A 20808-nucleotide genomic window follows, 5' to 3' on the forward strand; every position below is an offset into this window, starting at 1 on the left:
GGTGTGAGCAGGGCGGCCTCGGGGCACGCGCCTGATGGCCTGCCGGCGCTCGTGGGTGTGGCTTTGTGTGCGGGCACTTGCGGTGAGACCCTCTCAGAGCAGGAGCCTGGGGGGTATTTACTGTGTCAGAGGATGGAGGGGAACAGAGTATAAAAATGATCTGTAAAATCAGAATGTAAAAGTCCCCAAAAAAAGGGTTTTGGTTAAGTACAAATTTGAATCAGAAGTGGCACAGATGAACCTTGAAATTAGGCCTGAGGGTAAAACGCAGCGGTCAACCCCAGGTGTCGCATCCATAAGCTCTGGAAACTTCAAGTTTAATAACGTAATTTGATGCTTAAAAAAACAAAACAAAACAAAACTTTTATCCCAAGGCTATACTTCCTCTGTTAAAACCGATGAAAGGGACCTGTTACTGACCAAGTCGCTCCTGGTGGTAACTCACAGAAGCCATATATATGGAGAAAGGCCTGACTTGATGGGAGTGAAGTTTCAGTTAAACAAAATTGATACGTGACTTTAGAAAATGGGGTTTGCCAAAGCTTTTATTTTGCAAAGAGATGGATGCCTTGTCAAGGGAAATCGAGGTAAGCCGGCCTGTTCCCGGTTCCCCTGGAAACCGTAATCATGGCAGGCAGGAAGGAGACGACTTTCACGAGTGCTTTGTGGGCTTGGCCATCGACCTGCTTTCTGAGTGCTTGTAACGTGGTCTTAGGGCGCCAAGCAGCCCAGGTGCAAAGGGTTCATTCAACCCCAAAACACCTTACAAGCCACCCGGAGGGCTCTGTCCCTGGAGGCAAGGCAGCCGTCTGTCCTGGCTCTGTCTGTGGTGCTGCTGTGGGGGCTGGGACCGGTGGCTGCTTGAGGCCCCTTGCACGCTGGCCCTATTGTCCTGTCCCGTGGCTCTGGGGCCTTCCCTTACCCTGCGGAGCCGTGAAGAGCACACGTGAACTTCCAGCGATTGCGTTTCTTTCTGTGACACAAAGGGCCGTGGATGGGGAAGGAAGTGACGACGCAGGAGAAAATCACCACAAACCACCTTTCTTACCGCTGGCGCGTGGCTGGGGCCCACAGCGCACCTGCCCTCCGTGTGGGAGGGGCGGCCTCGGAAGGGAAGGCATGTGCTCTCCGATGACTCGTGACACATGGTCGTGGCCGTGTCTTACGTGAGACGCGGGCTGGAAGTAGGTGCAGAAATTGGGGAGGCAATTTGGAAAGGTGAGAAGGTTCCTTCCGCCGCCAGTGTCTGCTGGGCCGGGCGTGGTGTTCCCCGTGGGGTGATTTCGCATTACTGTGAAGGGCTGTTCTACAGGTTACATGACTTTGCTTTTTTTTTTCTTTTAAAGATTTTATTTATTTGACGACAGAAATCACAGGTAGACAGAGAGGCAGGCAGAGAGAGGAGGAAGCAGGCTCCCAGCTGAGCAGAGAGCCCGATGCGGGGCTTGATCCCAGGACCCTGAGATCATGACCTGAGCCGAAGGCAGAGGCTTTACCCACGGAGCCACCCAGGCGCTCCCATGACTTGGCTTTATGAGAGACAGTAGGTTGGGCGTGAGTGACAAGTGCCACTTTTGGGTGAGTCGTCATCACGGAACCTTCCAAATGCTGAGGATGCGGGAGCGCGCAGGGGCCAGACAGCGGGCTAACTCCTTGGTGCGCTTATTTAGAAATCAACTGCATTTTAAAGGAGAAAAGTCTCAGTTAGTGAATATATTACCCCTTCTCTCCCCCAGGTGCTCCCACACATTAGGTGATATCGACGGGAAGGAAGTCGGGTCTGCTCACGGGACTGGGCATCCCTCGGGCTGTGGTCGAGGGTCAGGTCTGGCCCAGGTGGGGCAGGAGCTGGTTCCGCTCTTTCCTAGCGGCGGGGGCTGGGAACTGCGCCCGGCCCGCCTGTTGGGAAGGAGCTCATGTCGGAGGAGCTGGCATTTCTGACGGGGTTTTGAAGACCCCGCAGAGCCACACAGACACGTGAGCTGCGGCCCTGTCCTTTCCTCCCGAACTCTGGCAGAGCCCGCACTGCCGCCGGCCCACGGGCCTCGGTCACACTCCCAGCGGGCAGGTCTTCCCAAGAAGAAGGCCAATGTGCGGCTGTGGGACGCTCTGACCCTTTCCGAAAGGCAGACGCTCCGGAGGCGGTAGCAATGGGGGCCGGACGGGCCCAGCAGGGAATATGCTGGGCACCGGGTGGCAGCGGAAGGAAGGCGTCCTTACAAAGGCTCCTCTTGCCTCTCGGAACGCGGACCCGAGCCTGTCCGCAGGACGAACAAGGTGGAGAAACAACGGAAAGTGGGGTGAGCGGCACAGTTCACCAGGGTTATTTCCAAGCAGCCACACAAAGGCGTGATGGAAATAATTTAGACATATGGATAAGAGCCTTCAAAATCAATAGTGCTGGGGGAGATGGAGCATATGCTGATGCAATCAAACAGAATTGAATTTCATACAAATGTTAGCAAATCCATATCGGATTATCACAGCAAAACTTCATTTTCATTGATTTATAATGTATTATTATTGCCTCCACCAAACTGCCACAGACAGCCGTTTAGCAGCTGCCGAGTGCCTTAAGGGTAAATAAGGGTTCTCACTGACGGGGAGACGCGGAGACGTTCGGGGCGCCCATAACTCACGGGGCGGCAGGTGTGACACTAACGGCTCTTGTTCCTGCCGTCGCGTCACGTCCTTCTGGGAGGCTCCGGGGAGCACGGGGCTGCTGGTTGGTCTGCGTGACTGGCCACGGCAGAGGGGAGAGATGTCGCGAAGCGTGGAAGCATGTGGCGGGGGCGTCACCGATGCAGACGGTCGGGCGTACGCACGTGTGTGTCTGCACACACGCCCCGATCTCCGTGTCTGCCTGGGTGATGTGACAACATGCGGCATCGGCCTTGCATTCAGAGCTTCCTGCTCCCGGGGGACCGTGCGAGCGGCCGTCTCTCGGGTGCCGGTGTTCCTTCCAGCAGCCGCGTCCCTGTGTCCGAATGTGCAGGGACGGTCTTCGGGTCGTGGGGCAGCAGCAAGGCTGGGCTCCTTGGAGAGAGGATGTGAACGGTTACTTTGTGTCCTAACGAGCTGATAACGAGACGGTCACGATGCTAAGCCTTTAGCTCCTGGTGGTAAGACATAAACTAGACATCTGTGTATTAATTGGATTCCTTCTCTGAGAGTAGGTTTTCCAGTTGAAAGTGAAATAAGTGATTGTGTCTTGAAAGGTCACCTTCTTTCGGATCACCTGTGTCGGTAACTCCATACTGACCGCCTACAACAAAACCCCGGGCTCACTTCTTCCCTTTCTCCTGCCTCACTGGGGGCACGAGGTTTTTTTTGCCAAAATTCCATCAGTTAAACGTTCCTACTAGTTTGCTTGTTATTTCTCACGTCCTGTGCCGAACGGCAGTGCGGGCAGACACAGGCACAGCTCAGCTCCTGCATTCAGTAGGCGCTCAGTGCCCAGCCCTGACTGGCTGCCCCCCCGTGTGGACGCTGCTGGGAGAGGTGATGCCCACGGATGGCTGGGCCCTCGGGCGGCTGGGGTGCACTATGCACGGACACACATTCCTGGTGCCACCTGTACCCGCAGCGAGACCAGTCACAGGGGAGACCTCGATGTGTGTTCTCATGGTGCCCCCGTGACCCAGTCCAGGTGTTGCTGGGTCAACACGTGCTGTCTGGATGTGCGGATGTTCCATGGGAACATTGTAGAGCAGATGCTCTGGGAGACCAGCCAGTCCCCCTTCCCAGCAGAGGAACCTGCAAGGGGAGACTCGTGACCCGCGCCTCCCGATTCTCCACTTCTCAGGGGGAGCACATGGCGGGGGGTGACCAGGCAGGGCCCAGGCCCAGCACGGGCGCCGCCTCTTCCCACGCCCCTCGGCCACAGTCCCGTGGCCCACCCAGGAGAGAGCGCTGAAGGACACCACCGTTTCCGCCCGGTCTCAGCCAGTTCTCCCTTGGAAGAACACAGAGGCTCTCACGGCCGCGCTCCCTGCCGTACCGGCCGTCTCGGGCCCATCTACTTGCCGCTGGTACCGAGGGCAGAGGGTTGGATTGCCACTCCCGGGAGCTCAGGTGCTGTGCGCAACTCAACACGCTCTCCCCGCAGACCCACCGGATCCGCGCTTCGAGCCCACCCTCTGCCCGGGTGAGCGGGTCGGCCCCTGGCAGGTCCTGGAGACTCGGCCGTTTTAGACTCGTGTTTGCTCAGTCTGGGGTCCTCTCCGCTCCCTCCTGCTTGTGAGTTCCCAGGAGCTGCCCGAGCGCAGACATCGCCACTCCTGGTGGACCTCACTGCGTTCGCCATGTGCCCATTTTGTCTGTGGTCACGCACATGTCCTCGGCCCGGCTGCCGTGAGCTACCGCCCAGTGCGTGCACGTGTGACCTGGGGCCAGAAGGAGGCTTAGAGTGTGGCCTCGGTCTTGGCCCTCAGTACGCACCTCTGTGACTTCACGGATTGGGGGAGTCTGTCCTTGTGCTCCAGGTGGACGCCATCGCGCCTGACGTGTGCAGACGGGGCTCACCTCCCCGAGCCCTGGGAGAACGGTAACCTCCCCTCGGCCATGCGACTCCCTTAAATCTCGTGTCTTTGCAAGGACTGTAGCTTTTGGAGACCCCAAAGTCAAGACTTGGGTTATTTGCTTAGTTTCCGTGTTTGAGGGTAAGACTTGACTCCAGCAAAGGGCACAGATCTCAACAGATCAGTCCAAAGAGTTTCCACAATCTCACGGGATCCACTCAGAACAAGGATCGAACCTTCCTGCCACCCCAGAAAGTTCCCATAGGCAGCTTTCCAGCACCCCTGCCCCAAACTGCCTCCTGATTTCTGCATGGAGGCCTGGCTGGGCTGCCCTCGGGCCTCCCGGCACCACACAGGTCCTCTCCTGCTGACGTCTTCCAGAGAGCATGTTTCGAGCACCGTCCTTGTGATTTTGTAGCTCAGCGCCTGTTCCTTTTTACTGCCAAGAAATTTCCATTCTTTTCCCATTTCCCCCTCAGCCATGGGTGGACGTTGGGCTTGTTCACATACTTGGGTCAGAACCATCACACCGCCGTGAGCCTCTGTGGGAACTTCACGTGGGAATAAATTGTGTTCCTTTCTCCTGGGTTACTAGTCGTACGGTAATTCTTTTTTTTAAAGTTATTATTCATGTGTTAACACTTCAAGGACGGTGTATAGAAATGCCACAGTATGGTCATGCAGAAACCCCAGATTTAACTTTTCAAGGACCTGCCAGACCATTTTCCAAAGCGGTTGCGGCATTTCACCTTCTTGGGTTTTACACGAGCCGGTCTGACGGCACAGCCCCTGCCGGGGCCGCGGGGTCAGGCTGTCCCTGCGACTGGCCTGTGGAGCTGCCCTTGGCGGGCCGGCGGCCAGGGTCCCGCCAGGTCTCAGTGCGGGGATGTGAGAGGAAGCAGGATGCCATCGACGGCACCTATTCCCACCTTGTCTCAAGGCACAGATGCCTGCCCGCCACCTGCCCACCCCCGACCACACACAGGGCAGAGGCCCATCTGCGGTGGCGGGGGCGTCCCCGGAGTCTGAGCCCAGTGAGCACTGGCTCTGGGGGTCTGTCCGCGGCCCGGCCGTCTCCTCTTCGGCATCGTCAGCTGGATTCCCAGGGGCTTCTCCAGCTCGGCGCCTTTGAAAGGGACCTGTTCTCTGGTCCACGAAAGCTGTTCTTCCTTCAGAGTGTCCTGGGGCGATGGCTGGCGGCTCCGTGCATTCCCTGCTTCTTCCTAGAGAAAGACCGTCTAGCTGGAGGCCCAGTTTCGCCGCCCTCCTGGTGCGAATCCTCCCAGGCCAGGGTTTCCCCCTTGCCCTGAGGCTGACACGGAAGCCCGGGGAGGATGTGGGCCAGCCCTAGCGGGGCACAGCGAGCGGGGTCCGCAGACGGAGGCGCTGTTCGTGGGAGGGGGTGCGGGGCGAGCTCGCGCCTGCCGCCCTGTAGCCGCGTCCACGTGGGTCCGCAGCCCAGCAGCCTCAGCTCGCGACCGGATGGGGCCTGCTCGGTTCAGAGCCTCCGTCTTCACAGAGCAGACACGCGGGCTTGGTAAGCCGTCACCGTGCAGCCCGCGCCTGAGGCTGGGAGGCCACTGTTCCTCCTGCCTCTCGTAGCCTGACCCTTCTCACAGGACCGACTCATTGGACACAGAGAACAGCCTCGGGGACCGAGGGCCGCACGGGACCAGCTTGCGGATTTGTTTAGCGTGGCTCTGGGGTCTCATCAGGGTGGTGCTCTACCAAGCACTGGACAAGGGAGGCACAACGTTCACCCGAGCCCCGGACTGGCCTAACGCCCCCCGCTGGCTGTGAGTGTGGACGGCAGGTGGCTGCACCAGCTCTGACAGGCCCTCCCTCGCCCCCGCTTGGTACAGCCTTGACTGGCGCCTGGTCTGCTTGGTGAGGTGAATGACGCGGCGTCATATGAAGGCTAAAGGAGCCGTCCTCACAGGAGACCTCGAAGTGGGACAGACAGCAGGGACTGGAGTGGGGGTCGCCCCTCCTCTGCGTGGCTCCTCCCTTCCCAGCCCCCCCCCCCATGGACTGCTAAGGCTGTGCTGCGTTTTCAGCGGGGGGCGGTCCCCATTGGTAAGCTCTGCAGGACTCGTCCTGCCAGTGACATCCTCCTTTTCACTCTGGCGGTGTCCTGAGCAAGGGTGGCAGCCCAGCTCCGTGGAGCCACTCCCCACCCTTCTTCCCTGGCCCGGTTTCTCCCCAGACACGCGGCACCTTCCTCGCCGGGCTCGTGCCTCTGGCCTTAGACCTCCGTCCATCTCCTCACGCTGCCCCGTAGCCCTTCAGGATCCAATCGGATGGTGCTGCTCCGGGGCTAGGAGGGCCTGGACCCCGCAGGTGGCCGGGCTCTCCGGCCACATCCTGCTGCCTTTGCCTCCGCTCTTCCTGGCAGTCTCGGAGCTGGGCCCAGCCTCCGACTCTCATCTTTGGGGCTGGGTTTCAGGTCCTATCTGCGTGAGCCTGGCCTCCACGGACTCACCCTCAGACCCGGATTCAAGTACCTGCATCACGGGGCCGTCTCCTACAGGATGCAAACAAACAGATGCCTGTTTGTTTCTCAGACACACTCGACTGACCCCCATGGCCGGCCGTCAGCGGTTCCCGTCTCTCCGAGCTCCCGCCGGGAACGGTGTGGTGGGAACGTTGGCTCTTTCTCACACACCCGGGACCCAGGGGCACACCTGCTACACTTGGAGCTCCCAGGATGGACAGATGGACTGGTCCTCACACGCTCCCCTCAGGTGCCTCTGAGGAGCGTCAGAAAACCACGTATCTCTGCACACACTGACATCTGAGGGTTTTATGGTAAATGTGATGATCGCAAGGATGTAATCCCATTATATTGTTATAGATCAGCCTCTTGACATTAAACTCCCCGACACTGTTAGAATGTATCACACAGAATCAGTAAAAACATGGGAAACAGATTCTTAACACTTGGAAGTTTGATATTATTTATTTTTCTCTTAAATTTGTGTTTCTGTTTCTCTTCCTGTAATTAGGTAGAAGCCTACCTAATAACAACGTCATGTTTGAGAACATTACTCATTACCTCATCAGAGCTCTAAGAAGAATATGCTTAAAGTGAAAATAATTGAAAAACATGTGTGTCCCTGAAGCTCTGATTTCTTCTGGATTTTTAGTATAATTATTATAGTTACACGTCAATCAAAACAAAATAAATTACAAAATTTTGTAAGTTATTATTAATCTTTTCAAATAAATGTTAATAATTATTCAGCGTCGTAATCAGAAGTGTATTTATTAGTGGGACGGATGCAGCTTTTTCCCTACTTGCCGCTGCATTTGTGCTGCTGGGTGGGTGTGGGGTCCGCCGTCCTCTCCACACCTGTTCTCTGTCTTCCCAGACGCAGACACCGAGCCGCACCCCGCAAACCCGCAGCTCGTTCCGGCAGCGACACTTAGTACTTGCCAGGAGTCACACGGTGACGTGGTCCAAAGATGTTTCTAACGTTCTATCTGGTAAAGGCCTGGTTCTGACCTGCACCTGCTGCGTGGAAGGCCAAGCTCTGGAAGCCATCAGACTCGCAGAAGGTCTGTTGTGTAGACGGCAGCACGGCGCCGGGCTCCACACCGGCAGCACTGTTGCCATCGTGCCTCCGTCGGCTGAGCAGTTTGCTCTCTTACGTCTGGAGGATCCTCGGGTCGGACGGGTGAGTCGGGAGCCTTGGCGGCCGAGGGCTCATAGGTGTCCTCCCGGCGCATCCGAGGTCTGTGTTCCGCTCACTACAGCCGTCCTGTGCTCAGAGCGGCCTGCGTCGCAGAGCCCCTGCGTGGGTTTCTGAGCACTGGCCTCTCATCACAGCAGAGCCTCAGCTCTGCCGATGGTCTCAGGGGCACAGGCATCCCTTGGTCAAAGACGTTTCTCTAATGAGAACCCAGAGAAGGCGGAATGCGTGAAGATCTCCTGCCCGTCAGAGCAAGGGACTCGTGGTTGCCACCTCCGCACAGCCTTGCTCCTGCCGGCCCGTTGGTGCATTTAGAAAACATCCGTCCAACAACCACTGTGAGTCAGGCAAGAAGCTGTGGCCAGAAACAGAGACGGTGCGGTTCCGAAGCTCAAAGTCTAGTGAAGGAGCAGGTACAAAGACCCACAGCCGCCATCGGATGCACGGGGACCTGTGACACAGAGTCAGGGAGCCCCTGTCCTCGGGAGCCGGCGGCTCAGCCGGGACCAGCAGGAGGAGAACGAGCAGTGCCTTCCAGCCATACAGCCCCTGCTCGGGTGTGCGGGACCATGACAGGCGTGCAGAGGATGCGGGGAGGGAGGAAACCAGCGGGTAACGCCGGAGCAGGGGCCCAAAGCAAGTGGTGGTGGTTCCTGTGCCTGGGAGGGTCCTGCATGTGGTTGGGGGAGGGGACAGCGCCACAGCTGGACGGTGCTGTGGGTCTTGGAGTTTCCTGGAGGCCCCAGGGATCTAAGAAGGGGCACCGTGATGGGACTGGTTGTGGCCAAGGAGGGGCTCGACTGGGATGGGATCACGGGTGGGGAGCCCCCGCTCATGGAGCTGAGGGACAGCGGAGAAGGATGGACGTGAAGGGCATGAAGGAGGGAAGTGGGGGTGGGGGGTGCGGACCCCTGCAGGGCACCAAAGGGGCGGTGTGCGAGGCCACGGCAAACACCCTCGATCCCAGGACCCCGAGATCATGGGTGGTCGTGGGCGCCGCGGGGGCGAACGGGGGCAGGAAGCCGGAGCGCTGAGCGGAGGCTCCAGGGCGGCTCCGGTGTTGAGACGGACGGAGGCGTCGGCAGGTGGGGCCGGCGAGCCCGAGCGCACAGAGCGCGGCCGGACGGGCGCCGCGGGGACCCGCACGGCTCTCGGGGGGGCCGGGGAGAGGGAGGGTCGAGCCCGTCCGCTGCGGCAGCTCCGGAGCAGCTCGGCGGGAGCGAGTCCGGGCCGGAGAGGCAGTCGCTGGGCCGGCGGGGGCTGCGGGGCGGCGACCCTGCCCTTCTGTGCGTTCGCGTCTCGGAGCGGGGCCCGGAGGGCGGGGACTCTCCGACCTCTGTGCCCGAGGCCGCGCGACGGGGGGTGGGTGCGGGGGGGGGGGTGCGGAGGGGCGAGGACAGCGGGCGGGGGGGGGGGGGACACGGGAGTGGAGCGGTCGGGCCGCCGGGACGGGCCGCGGGGGACGGGGCGGGGCGACCAGGGCGCGGCTCCCACCTCACTGCGCCGCCAACGTCCCAACGCCGCGGCCTCCCCGTCCCGCGAGCCTCGCCGGTGCCTTCCCGGGCGCGTGCGCGCGGCCGCCGGCGTCGTGGTTCCGGTTCCGGTTCCGGTTCCGGTTCCGCACGTGTTTCCGGTCGCTCCGCGTGGCCGGGCTTTTAGCGGCCAAGCCGGGGGCGGGGGCTGCGGCCCGCGGACGGCGCCGAGCTCGGATTCGAAGGTCCCTGCGGCACCTGCCGGGAGGCCGCGCTGCGTCCGGCTCGTCTCCACCGCCGGCGCCGGCCCGACTCCCGCCCCAGCTGCGCGGAGCTCCGCCGGGTGAGGGGCTGGTCCGGGGGCTCAGGAGCGCCTGCTCCGTCCCGGGAGGTGGAGGACGCGAGGCCGGTTCAGGGGCCGCTCAGCCGCCGCGCGGGTCTCCGGCGTCGCTCGATCCGGGAAAGGGCGGGGATCGGAGGGATCGTGCGCCTCGTGTGGCCGCGTCCGCCGCCTGGACCCGCCCGAACCCGAGGAACACGGGGCCTTCTTGGGGCTCTGGACACAGTGTCGCCTGAAACCGCACGCACTGCCCTTGGACCGAGTGACCGGACGCCAGCTGCAAGGCAGGAAGAAGGGCCTGTTTTGAGGACAGATTGGGATTTTATTTTAATTCATCTCGGGTTGTAGCGGATGAAGACACCAATTTGAACTGCTTAAAACTGGACATTCTCGGACAGTCTCGGACTCATCCTCGGACAAACGGGTGAGCTCTACCCTTCGCGTGGGACTGACGTGCTTCCCGCCCGGTTAGGGTTAGGGTTAAGGTTAGAGTTAGGGTTAGGGTTAGGGTTAACCTAACCAAGGACCCTAGGGTTAGGGTCCTTGCTCACGCGGCCGTGACGGGGACACTGTCCCACGGCCGTGACTGCTCTGCTGAACTGAAGCTGACTTTCTCAGGGAAGATCTTTAAAGAACTTTTAAAAATTGTAAAAGAGATGTTTGTATTTGTTTTTTAAGATTTATTTATTATTTGTCAGAGAGAAAGGGAGAGAGGGAGCATGGGCAGGGGAGCAGCAGAGGCAGAAGCAGATTCCCCACTGAGCAGGGAGCCGGGTGCGGGGCTCGATCCCAGGACTCCGAGATCATGACCCCAGCCGAAGGCAGACGCTTCACTGAGGGAGGCACCCAGGTGGCCCCGTAACGTAAATATATTGTGCATTACTGTTGGAGCGTTTCCTCAGACACATTCTGCATTTCCCTAGCCCTCGAAACAGAGACTGTGGGAACCCACAGTGTTTTCAGGATGACCATGCTGTCCTTCGGGTGACTGCTGGCCTCAGCCCGGGTCTGGCCACAGGGCTACCTTCTGCCTCTGAGCCTTTGCTCGGCCCCAAGTGCTGGCACTGCGAGGTTGTCATCGCGGACACCCGTGTCTGTGCTGGGGGATACGGGGGAGGCGGGGGAGGGTGGAGGGACGGGGGTGAGTGTGGCGGGCACAGGCAGGACGCTGGGGTTGGGCACTGGGCTGAGACAGTTGGCCCAGAGCGCCCCACGGAGCCGGCAGGAGGAGAGACGCTGAGGCCCCTCCGCAGGGACTGGCGGTACTGAGCATCTTTCCTGCCTTTCATCCTGGCCAGAGCAGGCCATCCTGGGCCGACAGCACGTAGATGTGTGAAGGTCAGAAGTGGTGCTGGGCAGCCCTGACACACACGTCTCCCCTCTTGGAGTCAACCTGCCCTCCAAACGGCGTGTGGGTCACCCCACCGGTTTTCAGCGAGGGAGGCAGGGTCCTGGTGCAAGTGGACGTCACCTGCCCTGGTTTTGTAGAGCAAGGCCTGGTCTTCTGCAGACACAACCAACACTCGCCGCTGTTGGTCTGGAAATTTCCACGAAGGAGGATGTGTGCTGCTTTTCGAGCCGTGTGACCTTGTGGGTTTGCCGCGCCTGGGGTGCTGCCGGGTGGTGGGAACACTCCAGGAACGGCCCCCGCACCGCTGGCGGGGAGTCACCTGAGCAGCAAACGGATGCAGGTGCTGATCCGGAGATGCTGCCCGAAGTCGGAGACGTTCCAGAGGCGCAGCGGGGGCCTGGCACAGACGCTGGGAAGAGCGCAGCCCGCGGCGACCTCAGGCAAAGGAAGACAATAGTGTGATGGAGGAGGCGGGGTGCACTTGTGTGCCGGGCACATCTGCAGGAACCTGGAAAACACTGGGGCTGTGCTTGGAATGGCTTTGAAGTCTGCCGCCTCCGTCAGGGGCGCGTGCCAGCGTGGGGGGCACTGGCAGCCGCGCAGGACGCTCTGAGAGCCCCTGGTCAAGTGTAGGTGGCACGCAGCCGTGAGGAGGGGGAGTCGGCGAGAAGATGTGGGCTGAGGGGCCTCCAGAGCCGCTGTTCCAGGAGCACGGTGGTCCTCCTGCCCGGAGAGTCTGGGGGGAGGTCGCGGAGGGGAAGCATGCGCTGGGCGCGGAAACCAAGGAGCAGCCCGCCCTCCACGCTGTTTGTTCCGAAAGTCGAGGGCTGGCTCCTGTGGGTTCTGGAAGTGCTGGGCTGCACCTGCTGGAGAAGTCGGGGTGCCAGCAGGATGTCAGCGGGAGCAGCTGGGAGAGCGGCACCCCCACTCCCGCTCCGAGAACGAGCCTTGGCCTGGACTCTGTTCTGCATGCATACTCGGGGCCCGGCTCTAGAAGAATGAAGAGTAAAGCCAGCACCCTGGTCCGCTTCTGGGAATACGCGCCTGTGTGGCCTATTGTAGCAGTTTTACCCTTTAAACCAGAATACCCTTCGCCTTGGGGCGCTGCCACACAGACATGCTGGCTGTAGGGCAGGGTTCTAACCCCTCCTTGTGCTGCGAAGCCGAGGATCTGGCAGAGCTCTGGACCCCCCTCTCAGAAGGCTCTAAATGCACAAACTGAAAAGCGGGGGCAAAGGAAGGAAACAGGCTATTCTGAAACACAGTTACAAAATACTGGAAACAAATTGATGTATGCAACCTATCTAATAAGAGCACTGTGCTGTGTGTGTGCACACGTGCACGTGTGACTGTGTCTGTGTGCACATGCGGACGTGTGTATGTGTGTGTGATGCGTATGCCTGTGTGCACGTGTGCGAGTGTGTGTGCACGCATGTGTGTATGTGTATCCGTGTGCACGTGTCTGTGTGTGTGCGGACGTGTGTATACGTGTGTGTGTGCAAGTAGGCTCTGCCCCCCGCGTGGGGCTTGAACCCCTACCCGTAGATCAGGAGTCAGGTGTTCACAGTCTGAGCCAACCTGCTGCCCTTCCCCCCCACGCTCACGGTAATGGTGATCTTATAACAAGACGCAGCACCACAGCTGGGTTGGCCGCCATGAGCATTAGCGACCCTTCTGGTGACGGGGACCTGCCGCGGGGACAGACTAGCCGTTTCCCCCTCTGACACAGTCATGGGCACTGCCGTGCTTGCCCCCAGATGTTTGCCTTCTCAGCTGGAGGCCAGAGAGCACGAGACAAATCACAGCCCTGTCCCGTGGCATCATGTGGGGTATTTGCAAGCAGACCCCGAGAGCGTGACCAGGGGTGCAGATGAGCTGAGGGAGGAGGTGCGCGGTCAGGAGGGGTCTGTGAGCCAGGAGGATGGGAGAAATCAGCATTGTGGGGGTTCCCGGAACAGAGCGGCCCCCGGGAGGGTCCTGTGCTTGTGGCCGGGCTCCTGGCGGGTGGGCTGGGGGTGCCCCTCTATGCTGCATGCGGCTCATCCTCTGCTCTGGTGGTTCTGGCTCCAGGTCCTGTGGGGACCCTGGGCCACAAGCTACGAGCCCCTGGCCTGGGGACAGGAAGAGGGCATGTTTAGGGAGGCCCGGGACAGCCATGACTGCCCACTGGGGGATGTCGCCCAGCAGCGTGGTGGAAAAGGGACACACATATCTGGTTGGCTTCTCATGTGGACGTGATCTCCAAGACCAGAGTGTCCCTGCTTTGTGTCTCTGGGGGTCGGCCTTCTGCGTGGGCTCTTGGCTCTCCACTCTCCGCTGCTGAGGCAGGAGCGGCCGTTGGAAGGACCAGTTCCGTGGGGAGATGCTGGACTTGAACACACGCTCCCGACGCCACGGTCTAGCTTCTTCGGTGAAAGAATTTGGGACCTGCCAGACACTGCTCACAGTCCTGGAGCCTGGAGGTCTGAGGTTGGGGAGAGGACCCTCCTCTGGGTCCCAGACGTCTCGTGGTGACCACTGGGATGTCCTGTGACAGCGGTGAAGGGTCCCTTGGGGGTCTCCTTCGCAAGGGCACCGATCCCATCCGCCTGGGCTCTACCCTCAAACCTCCACGGGCCGTGTCCTGACACCTCCCAGCACCTCGGGGGGCAGGTCTCAGAGCATGAACTCGGGGGACACACACCCAGCCATGGAGGCCTCCCTGGGAAACCATGCACTTTATCAGTGAATGAGCTGACCCTGGGCTCAGCGGCCGGCTGGCCACGTGTCTGTGGGGTCCGTAGGGCTGTCCCATCTTTTCCCAGGAGGCAGAGGCCTGGGGTTGCGGGGAGGGAGCTCACGGTGTGCGAACCGTGAACGGTGTGCAGAAACACCCCCTCAGGGCCTTTTCTCCTGTCCGGCCAGGGGCTGGGGCGAAGTAACACGTTCTCTAGATGGAGGCAGCTGCTTGAAAGAACCCCAGATCCTGGAGGTCTGGAAGGGCCAGAGCACGTTCTTCTGGCTGGTTTGTGGTGTTAGCCGTTATGACTCAGGGTTGTTTGGAAACATATTTTTATTGGCTTCTGTTTTAGGAATGTTTTGGGCGAGTATCTGTCTTGTTGCAGCAGTCAAAGAATTGTTAAAAATGAGGCTTTCTTTTGCTACCAATTCCCATCTCTGGTTCCGTATCATGCAGGCCTGGAGTTGTTTCAAGATGGCTTTGGGGCTCTGTCAGGAGGGGCTGGGGGAGCACAGGAAGGCCTGGGGCAGGACAGAAGGGCCTGGGGCTGGATGGGAAGGCCTCGGGTGGTGGAAAGGATCATGAAGAGCTGTCCAGATAGTGCTTTCATGGCAGGTGGCAGGCACGTAAATATTTTATGCTCTGATCTGCTGATTTTGGGGGTGTTATCTCACTAACCCCGGTATCAGGTTCTGGTTCCTAGAAATAACAATGTTTTAATTTGCAAATATGTAAGGGTCTATCATTTTTCCAAATGTATTCGCTGGCTTAAATTACAATTGACCAGCTTTCTTGGCAAAGCCGGAGTGGCTCAGGGCCTCCTGGGGGTGCGGACCCGTGGCCACGTGTGAGCCGTGCTCGGAGCACCCAGAGCGCTGTGAGTACACACCAGGATGGCAGTGAGGTGAGCTGATACCACGTTTTGTAGATTGCCAACCACATATTATTAACTTAGATTATTGGAATTTTGAGGTATTGAAATGAAGATCTGGTGCATCTAGTTCATCAAAAGATGTAGCTGTTCAGCGGGCTTCACGTACATGGCACAGACGAAATAACTAGCGTTTAGAATTGTCTTTAGCTAATTGAATAGGTATTTATATCATGAGTTGTTCCAAAAAAGGATTTGAGGTTTCATATAAAAGAACCGAACATTAAAAAACAGAATGAAACGGTCAGTACGGGAGGCAGAGGCAGACTTGGAAGGTGGGACAAGGAGGCCAGAGAGGCCGTCCAGTCCCCCACACGCCCGAAAGCCCGGGATGCTGGTCCCGCGCTCCTGGCCGTCAGCACAAGTCCCGTGTGGTCCTTCTCAAGATTCACTAGCGTGTGAATTACCGCGTGAGCGGCGACTCTGTCGTCCCTGTATCACTGACCACACTGACAGGGGGTTCGTACATCAGAAATAGGACAGTGATGACATCACCCAAACGCCATGAGCGGCAGGGTTCCGACAGCCGAGGGACACGCGGATGTTGGAGCGGAAGAATCCCATTCCTCAGAGAGAGGTACTGTGGGGGCTCTGTCAGTCGGGCGCTCTCCATCTCCGTTCAGGTCTTGATCTAAGGGTCATGAGTTCAAACCCGCACTAGGCTCTGTGCTCTGTGTGGAGCCTACTTGAAGAAAAAAAAGAAGATGATACTATGTGTTTTTTTTTAAGGTTTTATTTACCTATTTTACAGAATCTGAGAGAGAGAGAGAGAGAGACAGACAGAGAGAGACAGAGAGCACACAAGCAGGGGGACCAGCAGAGAGAGAGGGAGAAGCAGACTCCCTGCTGAGCAGGGAGCCCAATGTGGGGCTCGATCCCAGGACCCTGGGATCATGACCTGAGCTGAAGGCAGGACCTTTACAACTGAGTCCGCCAGGCGCCCGGATACCGTGTGGTTTTTGTTCCATGTTTATCTTCCGCAGATGGCGTCTTCCAGGAGTTGTAAGCAGTGACTTGTCTCCTACACCTTGCTTCCGGGGCCCACGCATGTGGCAGCCTGAGAGCTTGCCCGGGCTGTTCTGAGTCGGCCCAGATTGGTTCATGGAGCGGCCTGGGTCAGGACAGGCGTGGAGCGGGCTGGGTCGGGGCAGGAGTTGCTGGGCTGTCTTCACTGGGCCTTTTCTCAAAATTGCTGGGGAATAAACCCTCATCATGACTGTGCCCAGGATGCAAATGCTACACTGAATGTGTTGTTGGGAACACAGGACACACAAATATATCATTAGATATCTGGTTTGAACTAAGGTAAGCAACATATTCTGTTTTTAGCTTCTCAGGCCAAATGTAATAATCATGACTTTAAGGGACCCAGTGCGCAATATGTCGATGTGGATGAAGGACTTGTGTGCTTTTCCCAGCATCTTCCTCACGCTCCACCTTTTATTTGCTGAAGAAACTGAATTTATTCAAGGCATACCCTAAAAGTTTCAATATTTGCATGTGAGGAATGGAAAATACCTTATTTTCTATGCAGTCATAGCATCTTAAATTTTACTCTTCACCCGTACACAATGGGAAGCCTGCAGAGGTCATTAGGAACCATAGCGCATATTTTTAGGAAATTTTGCACTTTTGAGATAATTGTTTTCTCAGGTTGCATGTGCTATATTGGAATTATAAGAATGTCTAAATTAAATTATAACTCTGTAGCATAGGAACTCTCTCTTCATTATGTCTCCTAGGAGTGGGCACGTTGACACCCCATTAACTAATAATAATAATAGTAATGGTGATAATGGCGTGGCAATATTCGGCTTCTGTCTGGCCGCACGTTCTGCATATACAGTAATTGTGGAGTGTGTCGTTCCTTACCTTATGTGCAGTGCTAGGAAAGAAAGTGTCATCATCATGGAATTAGAGTTAACGGCAGGAAGGGGACCTCTTTGATTGGCCCCCCAAACCCCTATATACACCTTTTAAATGTACCTCATTATGAATTCATTTTAAGCTTCATTGAATCCCAGAAATTAATTTGACATAAATTTCATCATAAGGCTCTGGAAACGTTAATTTCAAAGGTAATGTTGAAGTAGAATGTGTTTCTGCTGGAAACATCGTACAGACAGATGTGGAAATACAGGTCGGATACGCCAGCGGCGGACACCCTTCTGGAGGGGCTCTGACGCGGCGAACGCTTCATTTTGCGTCTGCTTCTCACCTTCACTTCTAGAACTTGCGGTGCTTTCTGACGCGGGGCCTCCTTAGCCCCGGCCACACCTGCCAGCCTGCAGGGTCGCAAGCAGAAGGGCTAGAGCAGGGGGAGGAGCCGGGCCTCCTGCGTGCGGCGTGGGCTTTGCTCTAGGCTTCTGCAGCCTGCGGCCGGGACAGCTGTGCTCTTCTCTGGCTGGGATCTTCCCCCCAAAGCCTCGTCCTCACTCCTCAGGCTCGCCAGCTTCCGGGCAGCGTGCTTCTCCCCGGGGCTCCCCGCCGACCTGGGTCCCGGTGTGTGCCCAGCGCCGTGCCCTTACTCCCCGAGCCCCCCGCTTCCAACACAGCACAGCTCCCTTCCTCCTCCCGGCCTGGGCCCTGCTCCTGGGCCTTCTTCCCTCCGTGTGGAGACGGTAAGCGGCATGCTCCCTTCGCGCTCCTATTGGCCTGCCCTCCCAGGCAGCTCGATCTCACAGAGGCTTCTTTGTTTCCTCCCTTCCTGTCCTCCCTTCCCAGCCCTGAGCGCTGCGGCCCTGGTGGTTTCCCCCGGGGGCTCAGCTTTCATTCTCTGGGGAGCCAAGGCTGCTTAGCGTGGCGGTGGCCAGTGTAAGGCGAGCCTCCTCCAGGGCACAGAGGTGGACCGGAGCCCGGGGAGGGAGTCTTCCCCGACTCTCTGCTGGCACTGTCTTACCTGGGAACGGTCACTGGTCCCTGTCTGGTGTGACCCAGTGTGTGGATCAGGGAGGGTGCTCCCAGTGCCGCCTGCCCAGCCGTGCCCACGGCCCTGCTCATGGACTGCTTGAGTGCAGGCGGGACGTCCTGCGCGCTCTGTCACCCGCCCCGGCGCCCGGGCTCCTGCCCCCTTCACCCTGAGACCCCACCCACACTAGGTCCCGGGGTCTGGGACTCCTGCTACTCGTCAAGGTCGACACCCAGTCACAAGGCCCGCCTTGCTCTCCCGTGATGCGTCCATGCTGCGGCCGAGGACCAGCCAGCAGCCCATGGTGCTTTCTGGAGCTGTCTCTTCCAGAACACTCCGAAGTCCCAGAACACTTTCAAACAGGATCGTCCTCTCTCTGTTTGTGAGAGTAACTGGTGAGATTAGTATCCAATCACTCCATAACCCCACCAAACCCCTGTGTGCAGCCCTGTGGGGGAGAGGTCAGGAAGCGGGAGTGGAAATAGGTGATGGCAGAGGGTGACGCGAGTGGGGACCTGCTGAGCGTCCGGCAGCCTGCACACCACCCGCACAGCAGCCACGCTGTCTGCTGTGGCTTTCATGTTCTCCCTTGGCGGGGTGGGGGTGGGTGGCACGCTCTCCTAAAGGGTTGGGATATTGTAAAGGGGCAGACCCAGAGCTGCGGGGTTTGATGTACTCTTGACAGTTGTTCCTGGTGTCCCCAGGAAGGTGAGCGGCTCATTGAGGCTTGTAAGGGGGAGAGGCCGGTGAGAGGGTTGGCATCTGGAGTCAGGGTCACATGCCAGGAAAGTCTGGGTAGGCGGGGCTTGGACTGAAAACTAAGGGGATAGATAAGCAGAGAGGAAGAATGAGGAGAATAGTAAAGAAGGAGCTCTAGCCCCGGAGACGGCCCCTGCCCACACGGTCAGGAGCTTCTGTTTGTCTCTTGTGTGGACAACACTCATGCTTGCAAAGAAATAGGGTCAAATCACGCAGTTCTGTTTTGTTTCCTTCAAAAACATATCTTTTTAAACCAAAGACCTCTTTTTAGTTCAGTACCTAGAAATATTTAATATGGCCTCAAACTAAATTCCATAGCACGGTTTGCACCTTCCTGATGCAAAATCTAACGTAAGGATATTAATTTATGAAATTTACAAAGACAGTAGCACTTCTCTTAATACATGCGGTTAAAATTTTCCCAAATGTTGTTTATCTTTGCATTTTCGTTTTGTTTCATTTTGTTTTTAATGCAGCCGATTTTAGCTGTAATGCACGCTGTTTCGAGTTTTGTTGTCCTGCTTGGAAAGCCCTTCTTCAGCCCGAAGGTATGAAAAGGCATCGGAAGTTGTGCACGCGTAGGTGAAATGAACAGGGTCCCCTCAGGAGAGCTAACCTTACCCGACAATCCAGGGTGAACTGGTCTGGGCCCTAGAGGTGTCAGCAGAGGAGTGAGGGAGAGCAGGAGGACGATGGGCTGCGGAGCAGGGAGGGGACCGTCTCAGTGGCCGAGAGGGAAGGGGCGGCACCTGGAAGAGGAAGGGGTGCCAGATGGCGGGCTTGCTTGCGTGGCCATTCCGCATTCAGTCTCCGGACTTGCAGCTGTTGATGCGCAGGCCGGGGGATGGGTCCAGCTGCGGGGCTGTGGGATGGTGGTTGAGGCCCCGGAAGTGGACGTGGAGGGAGGCCTCCCCTCACGCAGTCTCCGGAGAGCTGGGGGCGGTTCGTTCTTGGTGACAGCTGGGACAGGCACACAAGAGCTGCTGTAGGCTCCCACTGCTTCTCATCAAGTCTAACTTCCAGGAGAATGAGACCGAGATGATAGTCGGTGATAATGTTACACTTGGAGACCAGATGTATCACACACACTCCAGATCCGATTTCGGCCGTGAGCTACGTTGTATCAGAAACCATCAACAAAGTTTCAGCTTTATAATCTGTAGCTGAGCATGTTAAGATCGAAGCACACTGATGGACATTGTCAGAGTGTATTTCTCCTACTTTTTAATATAGAAATTTTTTTTTTAGGGGAAGGAGGGTCAGGGGGTAGAACCTCAAGTAGGCTCCATGCTCAGAGCCCGACACGGGCTCAATTTCCTGACCCTGAGATTTGTGACCTGAGCTGAAATCAAGAGTCAGATGCTTAACCAAATGAGCCATCTAGGCATCCCAGAAAGTATCTTTTAAACTCAGTTTAATATCACAGAAACCTAATATTCTGTAAAAAAGATTCAATAGTGTAGCAGGAATTAAGGGAAATGTTACATTAAAAAACAGATTAGTATTTGTATTTTATTCTATTTTTTGAATTCTGTATTACTTGAATGTCTAATTGTAGACCAACCGCACATATACTCATCAAACATTTTATTACCATCCCAGGTAGAAACACCTTGAAAGGACACATCGGGTACTAAAAAAATGAATAGAGGGAAAAGACATCTGTTCTTTAGGAAACCCCCGGATCTGTTATTTTGTGTCATTAAGCACAATTTGCAATACGTGGTACGTAAGTGTGGGGTGTGCTGAGCTGCGGGAGGCAGAGAGGTCGGCATCATGAAATGAGAGTGAGGAGCAGAGTCATTAATGGTGGAAAAGAACCAGTAGGTAATTGGGTCTGTCCCCTGGGCTTACATGCCCGATTCCACGGGGTCTATTTTTAGGGTTTTATTTAGCTGACTGGGAGAACTCTAGGAGATGGTGGGTCTGCTTACTTTTCTTCTCGGAAGACAATTAAATAGCCTGCCTTTCCCAAGGAAAGGTTCCCGACGTTTGGTGCCCACTTGGCGTCAGGGTCATCCTGTCCGTGTGATTACGGCTCTGGGTCGGCACGGAAGCCTTCTGCTCGGCTCGGGTTTCTGCGCTGAGAGCCCTTGCTATTATGAGCAGAAATTTC

This window comes from Neovison vison, chromosome 3 (assembly GCF_020171115.1).
Source record: "Neovison vison isolate M4711 chromosome 3, ASM_NN_V1, whole genome shotgun sequence".
Taxonomy (NCBI): Eukaryota; Metazoa; Chordata; class Mammalia; order Carnivora; family Mustelidae; genus Neogale; species Neogale vison.